This window comes from Triturus cristatus, chromosome 5_1 (assembly GCF_964204655.1).
Source record: "Triturus cristatus chromosome 5_1, aTriCri1.1, whole genome shotgun sequence".
NCBI classification, from domain to species: domain Eukaryota; kingdom Metazoa; phylum Chordata; class Amphibia; order Caudata; family Salamandridae; genus Triturus; species Triturus cristatus.
In genome coordinates this window covers 899,901,877-899,919,081 of record NC_140587.1, presented here as the reverse complement: position 1 = coordinate 899,919,081, position 17,205 = coordinate 899,901,877, and positions in this window count along the sequence as shown.

Genomic DNA, 17,205 nt, shown 5'->3' with positions numbered 1-17,205 from the left:
TCATTTTCACCAAAGCTACACGCCCCATAATCATTTTGGAACCTCTCTGCCATCTGTCCAACAGATTACGAATCTTGTCAAGGATGGATATATAATTTAGCCTGAACAAGTCTCCTATCTTATTGGTGACATATATCCCAAAATATCTTATAGGTCTGTTCGGAGAAAAGTGGGATTGCATAGTGGTAGGTAATATATATACTGTGCAATTAAAAAAGAGGGCTTCGGGATTTGTGTGATTTATCTTATATCCTCCCAACTTAGAGAAGTCTTCTATTTTTTTTTATTACATTCAATAGATTAGCTTTGTCTGCCTTTAAATACAGCATCATATCTTCCATGAACAATTCGAGGCCTCAGGTAAGGGAGCCCTAATATTGAGGTCCTAGGGTATGGCGCATGCGAGTTATTCAATTAACAGTGCAAAAAGGATTGGCAACATGGCACACACCTGTTATGTACCGCACCTTATCGTGATATTTCCTGCTGTTTTTCAATTGATAGTTATACTAGCCTTCGCTCCCAAATGTAGATTATGCATAATCAAAATTAATGCAGATGGGAAAGCAAATCTTTCCAGGATTGTGAAAAGAACATTCCACTGGACGTGGTTGAATGCTTCTTCCACGTCTAGCATTGGCACTGCTGCTTTAGTGTCCTGAGAGGAGTAGTAGTCTATTGCCTGTGTTAAATAGTGTGTATTATCTGCCATCTGTCTGTCAAAGATAAAGCCATTTTGGTCCCCATGGATAATTACCGGTGCGATTAAGGCCAGACGATTTGCTAAAATCTTTGTGAATAGTTGACAGTCAAGATTGAACAGACTAATTGGTTGATATGAATTTGCATCCTGTTTTGGTTTACTCTTTTTAATGAAGCTGACAATAACTGCTTCGGTGAAAGAGGTGGGAATCGGAGCTCCCCTCATAATACTATTGAACAATCTTACAAAAAATGTATTGAGTTGGGCAGTGAACAATTTATAAACTTCGGCAGAGATTCCATTGTACCCGCAAGCTTCTGCGTGTTGGGCCAAATTACCTGCTGATGTCATCTCTTCTAAGCTGATTGGCCCAAGAAGTGCTTCCACCCGCTCTCTTGTTAAGGTCGGTATATTAAACTCATCCAGCCAATCAATCACTACATGTGGAGATATATTGTATACGTCTGAATATATATTTCCATAGAACTAAAAAAACACCTCTGCTATCCCTTGTGTTTCAGTTATGATACTGTCCTGTTTGGGATCTTTTATCTTTTTGATGCAGTTCAGATTTGACCTCCCCTTGACCTCCCAGGCCAAGTATTTCCCATTATGTTTGTTTTCTTCGTACCACTGTTGTAAGATTGTATTATGATTTAGAATCTCTCAAGCCCAAAAATTATCCTTTATCTTATTCCGTGCCTGTATTGCTAGGAGCTTAGTCTGTCTTGAAGGTGCAGCTATAAAATCTACTGCGGCCTGATCTAAGCATGTTTTTGATTTCTGAACCTTTCCCTTTATGCCCTTTTCAGCCCTATCGTACACATTGTCACTTCCCCCCTAAAAAAGGTTATACTTAGAGCCGCCCCTACGGAGAAATCAGTTGCGGTTTCCAGATTTCGATCTAAGAACTGGATTAATATTAACCGCATTTGAACCACCCATATCGTGTTTACTAGTAGAGATTTATCAAATACCCATCTTCATTTTTCTAAACATGCATCTTGGACTATAAAGCTCAATGTGACCAGTGAATGATCCGAAAATAGGGTTGGAGATGATTTCCGATTGCATTTTGCACAACGAATAAAAGGCTAGATAAAAATCTATGCATGATGACGAATTGTACCTTTTTGAATGACTTGTATAAAGTCTCTCATTAGGGTGGGTATTACGCCATGGATCGGTCAAAGCATTATCAACTACAATAATATCACAACAAATAAAGGCACATTATTAGAAAACTATATATTAACAGTATTTTATGGTAAACATAAATAAAAATAAACTCTAAAAATATTAACAAATAATCTAACATTATAATAATTTTATATCGATAAAATAAACTTTAAACATCCCAAAAAATAAATATACAATTCAAGACATTAAGTTATGATTAAACTAATTTTTTTTGCTACACTTACATAAATATAAACTTAAAACAAAAATACATTCATTTTTAGACACAATTAACACACCCAAAATAACAATAAAAACTGAAATATATATTTAATGTTAAAAAAAAACACCAGTGTGCATCCACTAAACACACACTAACCAATAAAACCAACTGTAAAGCAAATTACCCAATACAATCAAATTATCAATTTAATTAATGTAAAAGGAGCACAAAATGTGATCACTTACCACACCAAAAATCACTAAAGCTCCAAGATGATGATTCTTCACAAGATTTCCTACAGGAAAATCAGAAAACAGAAGAGGAAGAAAACATACAATTACCTTTAAAAGTAAGAAATACATTTATTTCACAAGCTTAAAATTAACTGTATTAAAAAATGTTAAATTACAAATAACTGACGAAACACTCTATTGTATTATCTACGTAACGTTCAAAACTGCAAAATAATTACAACACCATTGGCAAACTAAAAACCCACCAACAAAACTCCGTGAATCAAAACCTGGAAAAATGCACATAAAAAGTAGGTACATTTAACCCCTTCAGTGCCCATGACGAGATGGTCTCGTCATGGGCCGCGGTTGCGCTGTGCCCATGACGAGACTATCTCGTCATGAACCCCACCCACTAATTCAACGCCCGGCACAGGGCGTGGAAAGGGCGGGGCACTGAAGGGGTTAAAGCAGCTCTAAATATCAATTCAACCTTAAACACAAAACTAAAACTTAAACCCCTCAGGCCGTACTAACTACCAGCAAACAAACATTTGAAATAAGACTAAAAAGACTTTTTTTCCCATTAGAAAATAAGCCACCAGATCCACATTAAAACACCTCCAATGGAAAACAGAAAAAGGACTTCAATTGCCATCAATAACTCATATGTAAGAATAAAATAGAAAATAAATGTCATAATTCTGTATCTACATTTCAAAATGTAAAGTATAAGCATTGACATTGAATAAATTGTGTTATTAAACTATTTTCAGGCATAACAGAAGCAGCAAGGTTACACTTACAGCCAACAAACAAGAGGCACCAAAAATGTTAATTTGAAATGTACAAAATGTGTATCTAATTCTTGTTATGAGAGGGAAACTACAAAATATAATGTTGTTATTAATGTGTGAGAGCACAACCACCCCCCTAATGTCACTGATATTGAAGTAAGGCATGTACTACAAGATTTATGGGAGGCAAGGACTAGTTCCCTAAAGCCCACTACTCAAAATTATAAGAACTATGGGCCTGATTATGATGTGGGGAGAACACCACTGAGAGGCAGTCGGTGGCAGTCTAACCTACCTTGGATAGATGTTTCCCGCCCGCCATATCACAATGGTGGGTGGGGAAAATGGCAGTTGGAAAGTCCGACCGCCACGCACTAGATGTGCTTCTTGAGCTCACCGGTGCGTCGGGGGGATTCGTATCTCTACAATTGTGGCGGTGCCTGCCAGGCACTGCCGTACGGATTACGATATCCCTTTCCAGCTGCCTGTTCATGGAGGGTTTACCCACCATGAACAGAGAGGCGGAAAGGGACTTTGGGGGCCAATAGCGGGCTCACGTTTCCCCTGGCCCCGAGACATGGAACCTGAGGAGCACCTATGGTGCCCCCTATATATCACTGCACCATGTGACAGACACCACATGGTGCCTGCCACGTAGTGCAGGGATACGCAACATGTCCCTCTTTTACATTGCGGCGGGTGCTGCAGCCAGCAGCACTCGCCGCAATGTAAAAGATAGGCATTGCGACTGCCATGGTGGCAGTCGCATTGTAATGCCTGTTTTAGATGGGCGGGCCCATTACGGATACGATGGCGGACGGACTTCACTCTGTCCACCATCGTAATCAGTCCCTAAACTTCCTAAACTACTGCAACGCATCAGAGATCAGCTACCAGCTATACCTACCTTGAAACGCTTCAACCAAGTATATGCAACACATGGAAAATTAAAGTAATGACGTAAAATACAGTTACATAATAAAATATAACATTTACAACCCACAAATAATTACATGAATAAAACTGACTATTCTGTTGCTGTCAATCTTCACCCATATCCATGTTGTCAAAATATAATCCGAAAAATGCTCAAAAAATAAAATGCAATAATGAAACAAGTCCAAATTAAATCCAAAGTCATAAAAATCATAAAAAACGCAAAACATTGTAAAAAAAAAAAAAAAACCCTCCGGAAAACCGGACGAATCAAACAAAATCAAATATAAAAATATTGGTTTGCTAGAAATCAAAATATTTTTCTTTAGAAAAATCCCCACATCCATATGATAACTTCGGATCTGTAAACCTGTAGGAATAAATACAATACTTACCCACAGAAAACTCTATATTAAAAATTCATATACCATTACATTAAAAGTCTACAAACACAGAAGATAACATAGCAGAACATTATATAGAATAACAACACACTAGTAGCAAACTCTAACTAGACCTAACACAGAACACTATTAAACAAAATAACATAAATGGCTAGATTACGATGTAGGGTAGCGTTTTTGACACTGCCATTCCAATATGACTGTACATGGTGTAGTCACATTCTCCCATTTCTCTACGGGAGCTTGTGCTGCGGCCGTAAACCAGCCGTAGCACAAGCTCCCATGCAGAAATGGGAGATTCTGTTAATCGCTGCACCTTGTGGCATGCATCTCAAGATTAGGTGCCGCCTTGGCCCCCATCCGGAGGCCGATGAGGAATGGGGGCCCTGCTAGGGGCCCCCAAAGTTGCTTTCCCACAGACCTTCCATGTCAGAAAGCCCAACATGAAAAGCCTGTCAGAAACCCACATTGTAATCCCGAAGTCGGAAACACCATCCAGAGGGATTGGCCATCTGGCCAACAGGCTCCTTGAGCCACGAAACCACTTGGTTAAAAAGGAGATATAGGACTGCATTTAGGGTAATGTGATGTGGTAAATTCTGCATGGGCATTTCTGTCTGTGTGATGGCAGTGAGAATACTAGAGCTACACCTGGGTTGGGAAGACTAGAGATTCATCAGGGGTACCTGCAGGGTGGGTCGTTGTGGTCGAGTCCTGAATAGCTAGGACATAAACCCTTTGACCTTGATCATTCCACCTCAGGACTTGCAATCCAGAAGATACTTCAACTAGATGATTGGTGACCATCAGTGATGTGGTGATAGATAGGCCATCGTGTATAGGGTCAGGCAGGAAATATCACCACCAGGCTGTTTTCCCCAGATGCCACGAATGAAGAAAACTTACATAGATTTTAGATGTGAATAAAGTCATAGTGACATACATGACAAATTGTGCCTTTGGTGATACACATAACATAACAACACAGAAAATTTACAACTGAAATTGGACTTATACACTTCTTTGCGCTTGCAATGGAATTAGTAACTTTAGACAGTGACAAAAGACTTTAGAATGTCTTTCATGCGACTGCGACAAGTGGTCTGTCGGCAAACCCAGTGATGTAAGCTGCTCTCTGACAGAGCAGCCACGGGTTTGGGAACATGTCGACTTGGAAGGAAAAGCTGTCATAGAAAAGTATGGTGGCATGTAAGTTGAAAGGCACAGAAGAACATTTAACACGCAAGCTGACTGGTCCTCACACATTGATGTAGTTGTCACCCTTAAGTTACTCAAGATATTTATTAAAACATAAAATTGAAAGCTGTTCACATTATACTGAATGAGATCACATAGTGGTATTGAGGCCCTAGGACGACAGACACACCTGACTGATGGTTGATAGCAGTTCTGCTGATTGTAGTGGACTCCCTGATACAGCATGGTGTTGAATCATAGTATAATGAAGGATGTTGAATTATTGTTGCTGTTAGCAAACATAGTGTGACATACGGTTAGTGAATGGAACATCTTGAAGATAGAGTAGTTATGCTTACGTTGAACGAGGCCTTGTACTCTATATGGTGTCCTACTTTCCAGATGAATGCAGAATAAGGCAATTTCCTTAAATTGTTTTACTGGGTGTAGCACATCACTGATGACATGACACTACCAGATTCAATTGCACTTCAGAGACATCACAAGCCATAACTCGTGCATCATGTATACCTACCAAATGTCCACAGTCAGATGTGACATTAGGACATCACTGACTTTTGAGTGATTGAGCTCTATAGGTACTATAATTGTCCTAACAATGGATATCAATGTGACAAGTTATTCACAGGGAATCTCTTGAAACACACACATCTATTGAGGTATCCTTATCGGTTGGTGACACCAGAGGTGATCTTAAAAAGGGTGTGAGTTGTTTGCGGACAATATATTCAAAGATACATGTGAGGACACCAACAACATATCATGGTAACAGATGAACATTTGGTGTAAACCTGTTCCGTTGTTTGTTTGGAGATTAAGGTTTGTAAAATAGCAATATATAGTGCCTCGGATCTCCCGCAATAGTCCCATGGTACCAGAATTCAAAGTAACGGATTCTGATTAGCTGTAACCCCGGGACCAAGGTGGTTTCCTAGAGGTGAGAGCTTTGATTGGCTAATTGCAACATGAGGAGAAATATTGTGGCCGCAATTACAGAACTTGGGCACTGGTCCCCGAGTTCTAGAAAATAACTTGAAAAAACATATACTAGGACATGGTAGGGAAACCCAGACGCCAAGCTAAAGTTTAAAAAACAGTGTTTTTTTTGTGGTCGAGGGAGTCCCACCATACTCTGGAAGCCAATGGAACCCCTGTGGATCCTTACAAATTCTGAAAGACCAGCAACATTTAATATTTAAAATGCTAATGCAGGGTAAGGGGTCTATGGTGTGTTGTCTGCCACCTGAGGGAAGTTGGCTGCCCACAGGGCTTGGTTGCAGGGCCAGGCTCCAGGTCAGGGCCTGAGGTTAACCCCTAAAGCCCATATGCAGTGGGGAGGGCTGCCCACCAACAGGGGCAGGGTGCAGATGGCTTTTCCACCATCCATCCAAACAGGAAGTGACATTACTGAATTTCTCAGCATCCAACTGAATGAAAAAGCTTTATTCGGTAAGGAAATTGCATACCATAAAAGCACATACAAATATACATATAAAATAATTCATCACAATTCCTTACAAGTTTTAAAACATTAAAAATTTAAGAATGTACAGACGGTGCTCGAAAACAAAACCCCCCAATTGCAGGTTTACGGTGCAAGGGGGGCTAGTCCCAGTTCATCGTAGGGTATGGTTAAGTGACTCGAGGGGCCGTCTGAGTGAAATTTCATTTAGAGATTTGCTCTGTGTCGCACGCGAAATTTTAGGAACTTTGCCATGTTAGTTGCCAACATTTCTGTTTCTACCATTTGAAGAGTCATGAAAGGTGGTCTACATTGGGTTAGGCCCAGATGCTTCAAAACAGGAATCAGGTGAAGCTTTCTTGCCTCGGTATAAAATCTACAAAACATGATTGTGTGCAGGGTCGACTGGACAGAGGAGTTATCACAGGGGCATAGAGCCAATTGGGCTGACCAATCATTTATCACAGGGAATGTGATTAAGCGGTGGAATATATTCAAGCGCAATCTGGTCAGTAAGAATTTCTCATAGTTGGTTAAGGCGGAGTTCAAATAGGGCTCTATTTGATCTGTTGTCTGGATATGGAGAAACGGTTGCACAGTAATTTTGTTTGATTCAAGTGCCAGATGTAGGTCTGTTAGATGGGTTGAGCATATGTCACGTATTTTCTTTCTGGAGATTTGTTTAGTATTTAGGGGATTGGTAAAAAAGTGTTCGAGTCCTAAATCAGTAAGAGAGTTTTTAACATAAGTGAGCCAAGTAATGCGTGATCCGTACTCCAGTTTCATACAGTCTAATATGAGTGTCTGTGTAAATTTTAGTTCCGGTGTAGACCAGATGCGATGCCATAAAAGAATTGGCTGCATTCGTATTACGTCTGTGATAAATGGGAGGCCCAGTTCGCTGTGAATGTTAAAAGTTGAGGTGGATCGTGGAGCTGCCAGCAAAAATTTCAGGAAGGAGTTCTCTGTTTTTTGGATTGAGGTGACTCGTGCGCTACCCCATATCCCTGCCCCGTAAATCGCCACGCTAAGACATTTTGAGTTGTAAATGTCTAGCATTTCTTTGGATGCTCTTTTTCCCAGTCTCCGAGCAAACACTCTCTGTGCCGTTGTTGCTTTTAGGAATTGTGAGTTTCTATTCTCTACGGCACTATTCCAGGTGGATTTGTTGTCTATTATGACTCCCAGATAGGGATAGGTAGTAGTGTGTTCTATTATAGAGTCACTTGAGTAGATATTTTTCCTTTTGCGCAGTTGTTTACCTGATGTCATTGTAAAGGTTTTCTTGGCGTTGATGTTTAAGCCCAATGAGTGCATAACGTTTGTGTATCTGTCCAAAGTCCTTTGTAGTTCCAGAGGGGTACGGGCTATTATAACTGCATCGTCCGCATAAAGAAGGGCAGGGATTGGGCGCAGTTGGATATGTGGGTGGTCCTGGCTACCTTTTAGCAGAGCTGCTTCCGAACCGTTGGTGTAAATATTGAAAAGAAAAGGCGCCAGGACACAGCCTTGCCTGACTCCCCGTTCAACACCAAAAGATGACGTAAGCTGGCCCCCTGTGCCAAATCTAACTCTTGTGGTGGTATTCGAGTAGATTTCTCTGATGTAATTGACTAGGTTTATATCAGTTCCCAATTTAGTCATTATGGCCCAGAGATTGTTATGGTCTACGCAGTCGAAGGCTGCCGATAGGTCAACGTATGCCATGTAAAGGCTGCCACCCTTTGCATGGACATACTTCCCTCTCAAGAGAGTGAGGTTAAGAACCTGTTCTGTGGTGCCTCTTCCTGCTCTGAAACCAAACTGGATGTCAGATAAAATATTATTTGTCTCTGCCCAGGTTTGTAGTCGTACTAAAAGAATTCTACCTACTGCTTTACCAAAGGAGTCCAGTAGGGATATAGGTCTGTAGCACGTAGGGCAGTTCCTATTTCCTTTTTTAAAAATAGGAACTAAAATCGAGTCTGACCAGGATGTTGGCAGTCCTACCTGTCCCAGGGCCACTAGAACGTTTAGTAGCAGGGGGGCCCAGAAGTCGATATTTGATTTGTAGAGGTCCATGGGAACCGAGTCTGGTCCTGGGGCCTTTCCTGATCTACTGCCATTCAGGGCCTGCTCCACCTCGGCAAGATTAAAATTCATCGCTGCAAGGTTAGTTTTGGCCGGTGGTAAGATTAATGTCTGTGGGGATTGATCTCTTGGGGCTGAAAATATTTTTGAAAAATGGGTGACCCATTCTTGTTCAGAGATGGTCGACTCAAGTGTTCCACTGCCTTTTGGGCCCGTCAGGAAAGGGGAATTTACAATCTCCCAGAAAGTGACCGAGTCTTTGCTTAGGCAACTATTATGTAAAGCAATCCAGTGTTCCTCTTTTAGTTCCTTTTTTCTGGATGCTATTGTTTTATTGTAAGTTTGCCTGGCCATTTGGACCTCGAGCGTGTTTCTGGGGATTTTTTTTAAAGATCTTTTAAGATGTTTATAGGCTTTGGAACATGCTGGGTTAAACCATCTGAACTTAGGTTTGTCTTTTGTCGATTTTTGTCCCCTGGGATGCACTGTCAGGGCGTTTCTTACCGCTGAGATTATTTCTTCGTAGTTGGTCACTATCTCGGCGGGAGATGAGGTTTCTGTTAGGCACTCTTCAAAAGCTGGACGAGCTGTGGAGATGACAGTTTTTAGAATGTCTGCGGGGTCGATGTTTGACCATTTAAGTGCATAGCCGTTTAAGCGGGACATAGAAATGAAATCGTCATGAAGTGTTGTTTGAGCATTTGCTCGCAATGTGGTAATTTGAATGGCAACGGATAGTGGAAAATGGTCACTAAAAACACAGACGTGTGTAGTAACATCGAGGATCTGTTTTGGACGAATATTCCCCACTAAAATATAGTCAATACAGGAAGATAGACCTCTGCCGTTGAAAGTTGGAGCAAAGGGAGTTAAAGGTACAGTGTGTTCGTTTGCAAATGCTAATTGCAAAAGGATCATAGTCTCGTTCAGGATTGACCCCTTGTGTGAGTGCACGAAGTGGGGGATATAATTTTGTTGATGGTCCGTATAACCACAGTTTCCATTTAAGGTACTTTTACATTGTGTCAAATTAAAGTCCCCCCCACCGATTATTATAGGGTCGTTTCCTTTCCTTTGAGTGAGTTGTTTTTGTAAGAATTCACGAATTTTTTTTATAACCTCCATAAAGCTGGAGTCAGTAAGGTTATTATAGATGTTGACTATTAGAATTGGTGGCATTCTGTTTATGGTAACTCGTAGGATCTGATACTGTGATTCGTTTTTAAGGGGGTAGGCTTCCAGAGTGGATATTAAGTTTGAGACGTAGATGGTTAGTCCTCCCTTTGCTCTACCAGATATTGAGGGGAGTGCTGGACTAAAGAAGGTCTTGAAACCATTTATATGGATAGGGGTGGTTACCCATGTCTCCTGGAGGGCAATTATTTCGGTTGCTTTCATAAATTTGATCCATTCTTCATTCTGGATCTTTGAGAGAAGGCCCGAAATGTTCCAAAATGTTATGGTTAGAATGGAGCTTTCTCCGTTACTTCTGTTAGGGGTGCTAGATGTAGTTTGTTTACCCACAAGAGTGTACTCTGTGGGAATGTTGACGTCCACCCTACAGGATCTAGCTGTTTGGAACGAGATGTTTTCAGGAGCACTGGTGTGATCGGGGTTTAAAAGGGTCCCCAGTTGAGCTGTTGGTAATGAGTAAGTAGGGGGAGATATGATCGAGGTCTTATTTGTGTCAGGATGTAAGCCGGAATGCTCGTTTAGTATGGAAGGGGGCAAAGTAGAAATTGGAGGAATAGGAGTATCCGGTGGTATTAGCTGTCATTCCACCTCCTCTAACGTGGAAAGTTGTTCGTACCTGTTTTGAGTGAGGATGCACCCATTCCCTCTGTAGGCTTTGGTTTGCTCAATACGATAGAAAAAATCAAGTGGCACCAGGTTGATGTTAGTGGTTTCGTGTATTATTCCCCTATTGATCCTAAGAAGGGAGCAAACTAAACCTGGAGACCTGAAATTTATGACTATACAGTCTCCAGGTTTTTTTTTATTGAGGTCCCCAATCCAGCCCACTCTTCTCACCATCAGGATCTGATTTATATGCCTGGAGTGGAAATAGGTGTTGTTAGTGAGCCAGTTGGCAACCTTGTTCCTTAATGAAACCCATGTTTCTTTGGAATCTTTTTGTAGGGGCTGGACATTTGTTAGGACCAAAACATATGGTCGAGCAGCTGGCGGTAAGTGTAAACTTTCTTTGTTTGGAATTACGGTGCTAGTCGGGTCTACCCTGTTCTCATGGTTTAAAATTGTGCGAGATGTCACAGATTGTTCCATTGCTGTGTGTGGTGTGGCAACTCCCTGTGTGCCCTGTTTGCTCGGCGGTCTTGCTATTGAGACAGTGGTGGAAGTAATTGCAGTGGGATTGTTTGGGTATTCTGTTGGTAGAGATGGGTTTCGTGCTTGCTGGGGGTTGGATTGACTTAATGCAAACATGGTGTTTGAAAGGTGTGATTGTATGCTGCCATCGAGTAAAGTTTTCGTAAGTTGGGCAAATTTGTCCTCAAAAACAGAGGAGAGTAAAGATATCATTTCGCTCAGTTTTTCTTCTATGTCATGGCTAACAGCTGTTTGAATTTCCTTCATACTATTTTGGGCTGTCATCTTAATCATTTCTTCGAGGGTATCTAATCGAGCGTGGGAGAGTGGGATTGGTTCATCTGTTTGAGTGCCTGTATCATGAGTAATTAAATGGGTTAGTGTCTTCCCAGGTTTAGCAGATTGGCCCTTTCTATGCGCACCCCTCCCAATACTTGGTTTAATGTTAGCTTTCCCCCGAGTTAAGGGTCCTTTTGGATGTGGAGAGGTGACTTTCTGCTGTATTCCTTTTTGGCCCGGTGACATAGAGGGGAGATGGACTGGGGGGTCCATAGTGGCCGTTGTCCTGGTGGGAGATCTAGTCGGCGAGGGTGGGCTGGAAGCGTCAGAAAGTCTGATTGATCTTAACGATGGTTCTATTGAGAGTCTTTTTTCGGTAGATTGTATTTCCTGAATGAGTAGGGATTCAGCTCTCAGTAGATATGCGTCTAATGTGCCCACTGTACTTTTACGTGGTTCCATGTTAATGAGCTATAAGAAAAAGTTAATGTGCACGATACCGTCTGATGTCTTCAGCTGGTCCGAGTAGGGCAGTCCAACAGTGAATGGTTTCCAGTGATCGGTCAGCATGATTTTAACAGTACATCAGGGAGACGACGCAGGGTGGGTGGCCCGACCCGGCCTCCTCTGGCCCCTGACGGCCACAGACGGCCCGCCCTCTGCCCGGGCTCAGCCCGGCGCCACCCGCGCGCGTCCCGCGACGCGGAGGCAACGGCGATCTTTTAAGCGCCTCGTGGCGCGGACACGGCGTCAGCGGGTCCGGTGGCGCACAGGATGCTGGGGAGTGTAGTCCGACCCTGTCCCCACACTGCGGCCGCTGATGGAGATGGCGGCGGCGGGGGACTGCAGCACAACAAGGTAAGCAGCTCTGGTGTGGGCAGCAAGAAGATACTTCGAGGAATGGCCAGCTGGACACAGGAACCCGCTCCGTCGAGGCAACGGCGATCTTTTAAGCGCCTCGTGGCGCGGACACGGCGTCAGCGGGTCCGGTGGCGCACAGGATGCTGGGGAGTGTAGTCCGACCCTGTCCCCACACTGCGGCCGCTGATGGAGATGGCGGCGGCGGGGGACTGCAGCACAACAAGGTAAGCAGCACTGGTGTGGGCAGCAAGAAGATACTTCGAGGAATGGCCAGCTGCACACAGGAACCCGCTCCGTCGAGGCAACGGCGATCTTTTAAGCGCCTCGTGGCGCGGACACGGCGTCAGCGGGTCCGGTGGCGCACAGGATGCTGGGGAGTGTAGTCCGACCCTGTCCCCACACTGCGGCCGCTGATGGAGATGGCGGCGGCGGGGGACTGCAGCACAATAAGGTAAGCAGCACTGGTGTGGGCAGCAAGAAGATACTTCGAGGAATGGCCAGCTGGACACAGGAACCCGCTCCGTCGAGGCAACGGCGATCTTTTAAGCGCCTCGTGGCGCGGACACGGCGTCAGCGGGTCCGGTGGCGCACAGGATGCTGGGGAGTGTAGTCCGACCCTGTCCCCACACTGCGGCCGCTGATGGAGATGGCGGCGGCGGGGGACTGCAGCACAACAAGGTAAGCAGCACTGGTGTGGGCAGCAAGAAGATACTTCGAGGAATGGCCAGCTGGACACAGGAACCCCATCCAACTGCACAGGAAGTGACATCATTGGGTTTCCCATCATCCATCTGCACAGGAAGCACTGTCACTGGTTTCCTACCAAAATTGTCTTTATGGTTTAAATCTTTATATTATCATTTTCAAAAAAGATAAGCAGATACAGCAGCAAATTCAAATCTTAGGGGAGACAACCTCCCAGTTGCCAGTCGCACAGTATTTACTGCAATTGATACGTCGCAAACCCAAAAAGAAAAAGAAAACATCAGAGAAGCCTTATCTTCGAAAACCACCCCCAACTCCCCCTCTCCATCCCCACTCAACCAGTTACATGATTTGCACTATTGTGTATAGCTAGCTGTGGTCCTTACGCCATGTGATGTTCTGGCTTGGGGATCTCCGTGAGAGGCAAGAGCCTGAGATACTTTGGGACAGGTCAACTTGTTGAACTCCTGTGATAGTAGTTACACATAAGGGTCCCATACCTCCTGAAACCCCACCCCCTTCTCTGCTAGAGACATAGTGATCTTCTCAATACCTAAAATGTGCCAAATCTTATGCAGCCAGTTTGTGTGGGTAGGGGTGGTATTTGTTCCCCAATGAGGAAGGATGGCCTGGGCCGCCGCACCTAACGCTATAACTATCTGTCGGCCACAAACGGACTTTAAGGGGTATGTTGGTGGATTTGGAAGGCCCAGCAACACATAGATCAGGAATCTTGGGAGCTGTGTGTCTAGATGCTTGTCTATATCATCGATTACCCGGGTCCAATAATGCTGGATATGTGGGCACTCTCACAGAATGTATGTAAAGGTCCCTTTGTCCTTGCAGCCCCGCCAACAGCTGTCACTATGTGAGGGTTTAATTTTCGTTGTTCTTTTTTTTTTTAACAGAGATTTATGTAGCACGAACTTGACCCGAATCGGGTATCAGAGCGCTTTACATAGCACCAGTTGCATTGCATTAGGTCACATTCATTTTGTTAGGCACAGGGATATTAATTGATTTGCCCAGAATCACAGGATGTGTAGCGTCCTTGCCGAAACTCGAACCCAGTTCCCCAGATTAGAGGACAACCGCCCTAGCCGTTAGGCAAACTCCTCTCCCCATTCTAACCACTTTGTAGTACCAGTGTGAGGTAAGCTTAGTCAGTGTCTCCGTAAGGGCCTTGCTGCGTGCTGTGTGGCGAGCCCGATAAGCTATGCTCTCCCATTCTTTTGTGCTTAAGGACCGTCCCAATTCCTCCTCCCATATTGCTCGACCAGCGTGAAATGTATGAACCTGAGTCTGGAGAAGGATTGCATATAGTTCTGAGATCATGCCTTTATCAGATGATTTAGCAAGGAGCCACCTTTTGTACTGGGTCGGGTGGTGCTGCAGCTTAGTGCAGTTGGAGGAGTGCATGATCCAATGCCACAATTGTGGATAAAGGAAGCGTTCCGATTCCGGAAACCCGAAGTCTTCACGTATCTGGGAGAAGGAAAGCAGGCCCTCCAAGTCAAAGAAGTGGCCCATTGAGGGGTATTCTGACTTTCTCCAAGTTGCAAAGTCTGAGGCTGTCATTCCTGGCATAAAGTCCGGGTTCTTAAAGGGAGGAGACAGTGGAGACGGATAATTGTCAGGCCGAGATTAGTGCTAGTGCTGTCCCAGGCTTCCAGAGTTACCTGAGTTATTGGGGACACGTACAGGCTTCTTGGAATGAAATCTTCCAGAGACCAGTGCCCTCCACTGCCCTATCCTGGAAAAGCCAGGGTTTCTCCGTTTCCAGGCGGCTCCACTCTACTAAATACCTCAGTTGTTTCGCTTTAAAGTAGAGTAGTGGGTCCAGAATTCCCAACCCTCTGGCTTCTGGAGGGAGATAGCTCAGCGACCACTTCATACGCAGCTTCCGACACTGCCAGATGAACTGCGCTAATTCTGACTGAAGTTTGGCGATCATGCGCCTTGGGGGAGCAAAGGGTAAGGTTTGGAAAAGGTATAGTATTTTGGTGAGAGCCGTCATCTTACAGGTCGCTATCCATCCCAGCCAAGAAATGCGAAGTTGTGTCCACCTCCCCAGGTCGCTCTGTATTTGCTGGAGAAGTGCCCCATTGTTGCTTTCAATCGTCGCTGGTATCGAATTGGCTAAGGTAATCCGTAAGTACTAGATGGTCTTCAAGGCCCACACCAACGGGTATTGGGACGCAAGGAGGTCCACCGTGCCCTGAGAAACCGAGAGGTTTAGTACTTGAGGTTTTGTTATATTGGTCTTGAACCCTGACACCGATCCAAAGGTCTTCAGTTCCTCCATGAATGCCGGAAGGGAGGTTGTCGGGCACGCTAGAGATGCCAGGACATTGTCGGCATACAAGCTAATAGAGTGTCTGTCACTGCCGAAAGGGACGCCAGTAATGTCCGGGTGGTCTCGGTCCCTCTGTGCCAGAGGCTCCATATACAGAGCAAATAATAGGGGCGAAAGTGGGCAGCCTTGACAGGTACCTCTGTGAATAGAGAAGGGGGAAGAGGTAAAGCCATTTACCTGGACTCTCACTGTAAGGGCATAATAACAATTAAGAATGCGGGCCCTGCATCTGTCCCCGAACCCAAGGTGCTCCATCACTTGATTGAGGTATGGCCAGTGAACCCGGTCGAAAGACTTCTCGGCATCTACTGCTTAAAGCATGTATTCCCCGTGGAACCTGTTTTGCTTTATCAATAATATGCAAAGCTCTCTTAGTATTGTCACTCGCTTGCCATTGACAAGTGAAGCCTGCTTGGTCCGGGTCCACGAGGAAGGGCAGATAAGCATTGATTCTGTGGGTAATGATGCTCGTAAATAATTTAAAATCGATGTCTAAAAGGGAAATGGGCCGGTAAGACCTACATCTTTGCCTGTCTTTCTCAGGTTTAGGTACGACTATTATAGAGGCTTTTAGCATTTCAAGTGGGATTGACCTGGGAATCTGAGAAGGAATTGAATAATTTCGTAAGAATAGGGGCTAACATGGGGCAAAAGGACTTGTAAAAAATCACTGACAACCCGTCTGGGCCCGGGGATTTACCAAGCTTAAGGCGTGCTATCGCCGATATGACTTCCTCAATACGGATGTTCTTGTCCAAGGTTTCGGCCTGATTCAGGGTAAAGGCTGAGGTGTTGGCCCCCTTCAGATAGCAAGAATCAGCTTCTGCATTGAGCTGTTGGCAATCATAAAAGTGCTCGTAAAAATCCTTAAAGGCATTCGCTATGACTGGGCTCTCTGTGACAAGGATCCCTGCGGGACAGATGATCTCAGAAATGCCCTGCTCATTGCGTTTGGCTCGAAGGGTAGTGGCTAGGCATCTGCCGCACTTATCTCCCCCTACATTGAATGAGTGTCATAGGTGAAGTGCAGAGAATTCTGCCCTATCTATGTCCAGTCCAGTGCCGCAAGCTGAGCGCGCCAAAATTGTCTTTTAAAGAAGAAGCCAAGTAAGAAGTCTCAATCCGTCATCCATTTTTACAGTAAGCGATATCACTGGATTTTCCATCATCCATCTCTACAGGAAGTGACATCACTGAATTTACAATCATAAATCTGCACAGGAAGTGACATCACTGGTTTCCCACCAAAACTGTTTGTAAAATAAGCTTAGCAAAAATACTTGTTTCCATCATCAATCTGTACAGGAAGTACATCACTGGATTTTACATTATTCATCTGTACACAAAAGTGCCATGACTGTATTTCCCGTCATCCAGCTGCACAAGAAGTGACATCACTGTTTTCTTTCCAGAACTGCCTTTGAAAGAGGGAACCAAGCAAGAGGACTCGTTTC